This window comes from Hevea brasiliensis, chromosome 2 (assembly GCF_030052815.1).
Source record: "Hevea brasiliensis isolate MT/VB/25A 57/8 chromosome 2, ASM3005281v1, whole genome shotgun sequence".
Lineage (NCBI taxonomy): Eukaryota > Viridiplantae > Streptophyta > Magnoliopsida > Malpighiales > Euphorbiaceae > Hevea > Hevea brasiliensis.
Window position 1 is genome coordinate 111,236,056 of NC_079494.1, and position 7,064 is coordinate 111,243,119.

Below are 7,064 nucleotides of genomic sequence, written 5' to 3' on the forward strand. Positions count from 1 at the left end.
ATTTGGCCCTAACTCCCTCTAGACAGATCCAAATGACTTGAATTTTATACCATTGAAAAGATTAGACATAGGAATACAACTTTCATTGAGAACACCAAGCCCAAAAATGCCTCTAACCAAATGAAATTACTGACCCAAGTTAGGTCACCAAACTGATCAGAATCGTTTCTGCCCAGAATTTCCTGGACATAGACCACTCGACCAGTTTTGGCAAAATGACCATAACTTGGTCTATAAAAATCCAAATGCAATGAAACTAATGGAAAAATTTTTATAAGACATAGGTCTACAATATTGATCTTTTGACGAAAACCCAGAACCTAAAGGAACTAGGTCAAATGGTTAGAAAAGTTAGCACATCAAAACCTAGAGTTTGACCAAACTACACTTGACCCCATAATAGTCTTTAAGTCATATCTCCCACTAGGAAACTCTAATTGGGAAGAGCCCAACTGTTCTGGAAATCTAAGAAACAGGGCTCTAACTTTGATTTAGAGACTTGCCTCAAATTTTGAATGTAAGAATCCTGAAATGAAAGTCAAAACTACTGACCTGAACATGGACCCTGAAGACACAGGGCACATGAGTCCAAGCTAGTGATTTGGCTATAATTAATTCTAAAAACCTTAAAAATTTGTAATTAAAATTTTTGAGTGACTATAAGACATAGGGTAACAATTTCTATGGAGAACCTTAAGCCCAAAAATGACTGTAACAGGTCTAATTAATTAGACCAAGATAAACTCCAGAATCTGCCTAATTCTGAACTCAGAAAGAGATAGTGAACTAGTTATGGTTATTTGATCATAACTTGAGTTATAAAACTTCAAATAATATGATTCAAAAAGAAAAACAAAGATAACACATAGAGGAACAACTCCCATGAAGGATGTAGGGCCAAACAGTGGCCACATCTTGACTAAATTGTTAGATAAAGTTGAGACATCAAATCTGGACCTTAAGAAAGGTTCAGAAAAATTACTTGTTATATAAAATGAAGTTAATCAAAATGAATTGTTAAACATAAAGTGACATGAATATGCATGTGGGACATATGTTTTCCATCACAAGTAACTTGAAAATGTTAATAAATACTTAATAATATTAATTTGCCCAAAGTGTACCTAGACTTACTTATATAGTGTGGATCGATTGGTATACCAATTTGGGACTATAGATAGCAATACTGCAAACAGGAATAATTATTGATGGACAATATATGTCTAAGATGGTTGTTATACTGGCTTTATATCTGCTCGTTAGCCATTGTGTTTGATTTTATTACTGGCTTCATGCCTGCCCACTGGCTTTGTGCCTGACATGATCGTTATATACATGTTAGACATATGGTTGTTTAACTAGTATACTCCCGTGTATCTAGTCTTTATAGTCTGTCATAGGTTACTTGGGCACAGATAAGCATAATAGGACTGAATATGGAACAAATGAACCAAAAAAAAAGACCCTGATTAAGTAATTGCTCACAAAATTTTAGAAATATGTAAAAGACTTTAATTTCATGAAATCCTACACATCTTTATAAGATTATTTATGAGATAATTATTTCAATTCTTAGTTATTTTATTACAATTATTGCACCACTAAGTAGAAATGCTTAGCGAGTTGGTTTTTCTATCGTGTGGGTACTGGAGAGCAGCAGCAGCAGCAGTAGTGCTTAGAACGGACTTGGACCAGATCTGCTATAGTGTGGGTTGTCACCTCATTAGTTATTTTGGTAGGGCACATGTACATATTAGATTTTGCATTTTGGTATTGTATATAATTAAATGATGTAAATAATTTTGAATTGTATGTGAATTGTAAATATTGTACTTGACTTTATATGAATGAAATAAAGTATTTTATTTTCTTGAAAATTGATATGAGCGTGAGGAATAATATGATAAATGAATAGATGTAAAGGATATGAATTGTTTTAACAGGTAACATGAAACCCTGAAGGAGTGGAAGCATGTAAATGGTTAGATTAGAGCATTGAATTTCAAAAATTTTTCTAGGGTTTCATGCATCATGCCACATCCATTATGTGCCTAATTAATTTCAATGCTCAATTGCATATTAAAACACTTTTAATATGTATTAAGATCTATATTTGTTATTCAAGATTGTGAATTAACATATTAATTCATTTAAACCCTAATTTAAAAGAGAAGTTAGAACACTAACCTCTTTGATGCAATATGGATATGATGGCACCTTTAGGAAGCACCTAGGACCCCAAATGTTGTCCCTCTAGCTTGTTCACACTAAGATCACCAATGGGCAGCCCTTAATCTTGCTTCTCAAGCCTTTTCAACCAATTATAAATTGGGTTTTTGCCTTTAGAGAGGTTATAGATGTGTATAGGACACTAGAAATAATTTCTAGCATTTTTAATTCAAAGAAATTTGGGCAATTCTCTTTTAATTGATGAGAAAAGATGAAGAGAAGAGAGAGAGCTAAAGGTGGCTGCACCTTTGAGAAAAAGAAGAAGTGTGTTTTATTTTTCATTCTTTTCCCTTTTATAATTAGGTCATCACTTAAAACCCTTGCCACATGTCATCACCACATTGCATCTTAATTTTAATTTGACTTAATCACATTAAGCCAAGTGTCAAAGCTAGACTTAATCTTGACTTTGATCATCTTACATGATTGGAAGACAAATGGCAAGCTTATATGGTGCCATGTGTCACCATCTCATGGTGCCACATGTTACCTTGTGAAATGGCCAAATTACCCTTACGTTTTGATTTTGAGTTCTCAACCCAAAATCATTATTTCTTCTCTTCTAATCAATTTATATCAAATATAAATTAATTAATTAATCTCCATTAATTAATTTCTCACAATTAAATTCATATTTAAACACTTTAAATATAAATTTAACTTGTACTATACATCTAATAACCTAGATTTGGTTTCAAGCCATGTTAGGGACTTTGCAATCTTATTGCAAACCAAATCTTATTTAATTAATCAATTAAACTATTTAATTAATCAATTAAATCACATTTAATGTAACACCCCTATTTGTATAGCTAGGTATATTTCGTTGTTTCGGTGACCGGAGTCGGTCTGAACAATTAAGGGGATTAGGACCACACTTAAGACAACTAGAGAAACCATAAACACAAATAATTAGTAATGTTCAATTAGTTAAGTATAAATAAGAAAAACAGAACATAAGAAGTTAAACGAGTAGAGTCACGATGGGTGACCTCCTCGAGAGCATTGCGAAGTCATTTTAAACTCAAATTTCGAACCGTAAAAAGTGACGCTGCGGTCCTTAGGACCCTTATAAACACAGTGGAAAAGAGAAAATCACGAAAAAGAACTGTTAAGCCAGTCAAATAATTAGGTCAGGGAGCCGGAAGAAATATGGAGTTAATTGCAAACCGAGATGAACCGGCGAGGGGCAATTTGGTTAATTGACCCCGAGAGCTGACTCCTGACCTAACTGTCAAATAAAATTGGACAAAAGAAAATTTCGGAATCAAGAATTAAATTAAAGAACTAATAGAAAAATAAATAGAAAAAAAAAAGGAAATGGAAAAATGAAAAAGTCAAAAGGTGATGACATCATGCATGACCTCATACATGATGCCATAAAGAATATAATTAATTTATTTATTTATTTACATTTTTGGTCTTCCATAAGACTTAAAAATTCATAAAAAAGAAAAGAAAATCATTTCTTCTTCTTCAAAAAACGTTTTTATCTCTCTCTCACTTTTCTCTCCCAAGGTTCCTCCATTAACAAGCTTTTAAAGCTTGAAAAACTTAGTTCTTCCCCATAAATTTCAACCCTAAACCCTAAAAAGCTTCCAATCTACACTAGAAAAGAAGGTTGAGGGAGAAGAAGAAAGAAGAAAGTGAAAGAATTGGTGGATTGTAAATCAAAGAATTAAGGTTAGTGTTCTTCTTCATTTTCTCTTTGAATCTATGTTTAAGTAGTTAAGTTATGCTTGTAAATAAACTTAAAATGGAAAGAAAATTTGTTGAGGGATTATATAGAATTTTGGATAGCTAGGGTTTGGTTGGACAAAGTATAAATTTGTTTGACCTAAACATGTTGGAAGCTTAATTGAGTTAAGGGAGTATGCTTATAAGTGTTTAATTAGATAAATGCAACAAATGACATGAATTAGGGTTTTGAACTTAGGGTTTTGAGCTAAATGCAACAAATGCAAGAAATGAGTAAATGGCATGTTTGACCTATTGTGAACTGAAAAATGGTCAATTGTGACCAAATAAGTTGTGTTTGAATTATTAGAAGTGAAGCCAAATTCGGAGGTTGTATGGTCATGTTACTGGCAGCATGACCAAGTCAACTTTGAAGGACCAAAACTGAAATTTTACAAGTCCAATTGATATGCCACCAATTGGGGATGAAAATAGACATAAAATGACACAATTTTGATTTAGGAACCATGCCCAAAAACTGACCAAAACCTAGTGAACAAATTGACCAAAGTTGAATAAGAGCAGTTTGCCACTGCACAAACTGACCAAATGAACAGTAATTGTTCATTTGGTCATAACTCGAGCTAGGTAGGTCAAAATGACCTGAAATTTTACCAGTAATTAGATAAGATATAGATCTAAAACTTTCATGAAGAACACCACCCAAAATTATGCCATTAACCCATTCAAATTATTGAGAAAAGTTGAGTTTATGTACCTGCGATTCTGCAGAATTCCATTTGAGCAGTAATGTTTGAAGGGCTATAACTCTCTCTAGGAAACTCGGATTTAGGTGATTCTTGAACCGATGGAAACCTAAGACATAGTAGAACATTTTATATGAAGAAAGTTAGACCAAATTATGAACTAAACTTGATCAAATTACTGAACGAAGTTGGATAAAAAATCTGCCAGAACCAAAATAGCAGTATGAGCGATTGCATGTAAGCGATGGCGTATTTTGGCTATAACTTGAGCTACAAAACTCCAATTGGGGTGATCCAAAAATGAGAATACACTTAAGACAATAAGGAACATTTTCTATGAAGGAAGTTTTGTCAAATTCCAACAGTAAAGTGACCAATGGAACAGTACAACCTAAGGCACCAAAACTAAAAATTTGTAACTTTGCCTAAAGGACTTAAGTTTTGAGAAAATGAGCAAAATCAACAAGTTTGGTGACCAAAATGTGGTATGTGGGTGAAGTTGGAATTTCCATACCTATTACGCCTTAGAAAGTCAACAATTTGACTTGAATAGTGTAGTGAATAGTAACCCCGAAATGAAAATTTCTAAGAACGTTAGTTTAAGCATATTTGGGCTAGAATTAAGTATTTATAAATTAATTATTGGATTTATGGTAAGTTATGATACTGAAACACTGTGAAACTGTGTGTTTCAGTGGAAAAGAACACCAAGAAAGGACCCGAGGAATCGAGTCAAGGCCGATAGGCGACTCGCATCAGGTTTGTGCACAAAAATTTATAAATTATAGTTTTTACAATGAAAATTGATTTGTTATACATTGTGAATATGTTTATTTTATTATGAATTTCGAGAATGTTGAGCTACCTATTTTACAATGGAGATCTGAAATGAAGCTTTTTAATTTTCTGCATTGTGAAATTTTTGTGTTAATTATGGGTTTTAAGTACTACGGTGTTGCCACCTGTGAATGAAAATTTGACTTTAGAAATTGATTGTGTTTCGCATAAAATATTTGAATAACTTGATTTAAATTGTTTTAATTCACACTTGGCATGGCAATATTAATATGTTCCTCATCCACTCGTGGGGTGAGTTTGATATTTGATCAGTTTCCTCCCTCTCTGGCTTCCCAGTCTGAGGGGTGAGTTTGGATGAGTACTCATTAGCTAGCTAGCCACCTCTCTCATTGATTTCGATTAGTGGGGGTGTTTGCCTTGTCGTGATGTACACACGGCATGTTCGGAAATTTCGTGTCATGGCCTAAGTTGTGTTATTGTTTGGCAACACTATGTTTATTAAATTGTTTGATCAAGTTGTGCTATATTAAGCTTGAAATTATGATTTGTTATAAATGCAATTTGAGAAAGAAATTGTGAAATGCGATTATGAGATTTTTGAATGAGGATTTGTTCATAAATGTCTTATATTATACATTTTATTCTTTATTGTGCACCACTGAGTATTTATATACTCAGCGATAGCTTTAACTTGCTGTCGCAGATAGAGAAAATGACATAGCAGTAGAGTGAGTACTTTCTGATCGAGAGGAGCACGGTTGAAGAATTTCTGTACGGGTATTGTCTATACCCTGGTAGTTTAGTTTGATGTAAATATGATGGTATGCATGTGTATCTCTGTAGTTTGAGCAGTTGTAAAGATAAAATTGTAATAATATTATTCTTGAGATTTTGTGTTTGTAAATTTAATAGTGAATGTAAATTAAATATTTAAAATGCAATGTGCATGAGTTTATGAAATGTTTTGAGTTATTAATTTTTGATTTGGAATTTGGATTTTGAGTTGAAGTGTTGCCATTGTTGTTGATTTGAAATTTGGTGGTTGCAAATAGAGTTGTGATTGAGAAAAATATTGGGAGTGTTTTTATTTTCAGGTTTTGAAGAACTGTTTTCTCAAAATACAGACGGCACTCTGCCGAAATTTTTGTAAAAATTGCGGAAATCTTAAATATCCAAAAATTTGATTTATGTTTGGACTTTAAATAAAGGTTTTTAATATTTGAAAAAAATTTTACCCACCAATTCCAAAATGAACGAAAATTGTTTTAAAATCCCTTGTAGTATATTTAATGGGTTACCGGTAGGTGAAGTACGATAATTCATTAGGTGTACTACGGGAACATGTTACATCTTACGAGGAGTAGGGTGTGACATTTAACTTAGTGATTAACTTGTGTATGTATGTAACTTACTAGGCTCATCACTAATTAGCAATGAGGTATGATATTAACTCTTAATATTTTCAGAACTCTTTCTTACTATAAATGATTTCTCTAAATCATTTTAGGCATCTCATAGACCATGGTTAACACCTAGCATAGCATGCCATGGCCACCCAATCAGTAACAAGGAATACCTTTGAATGAACCTATA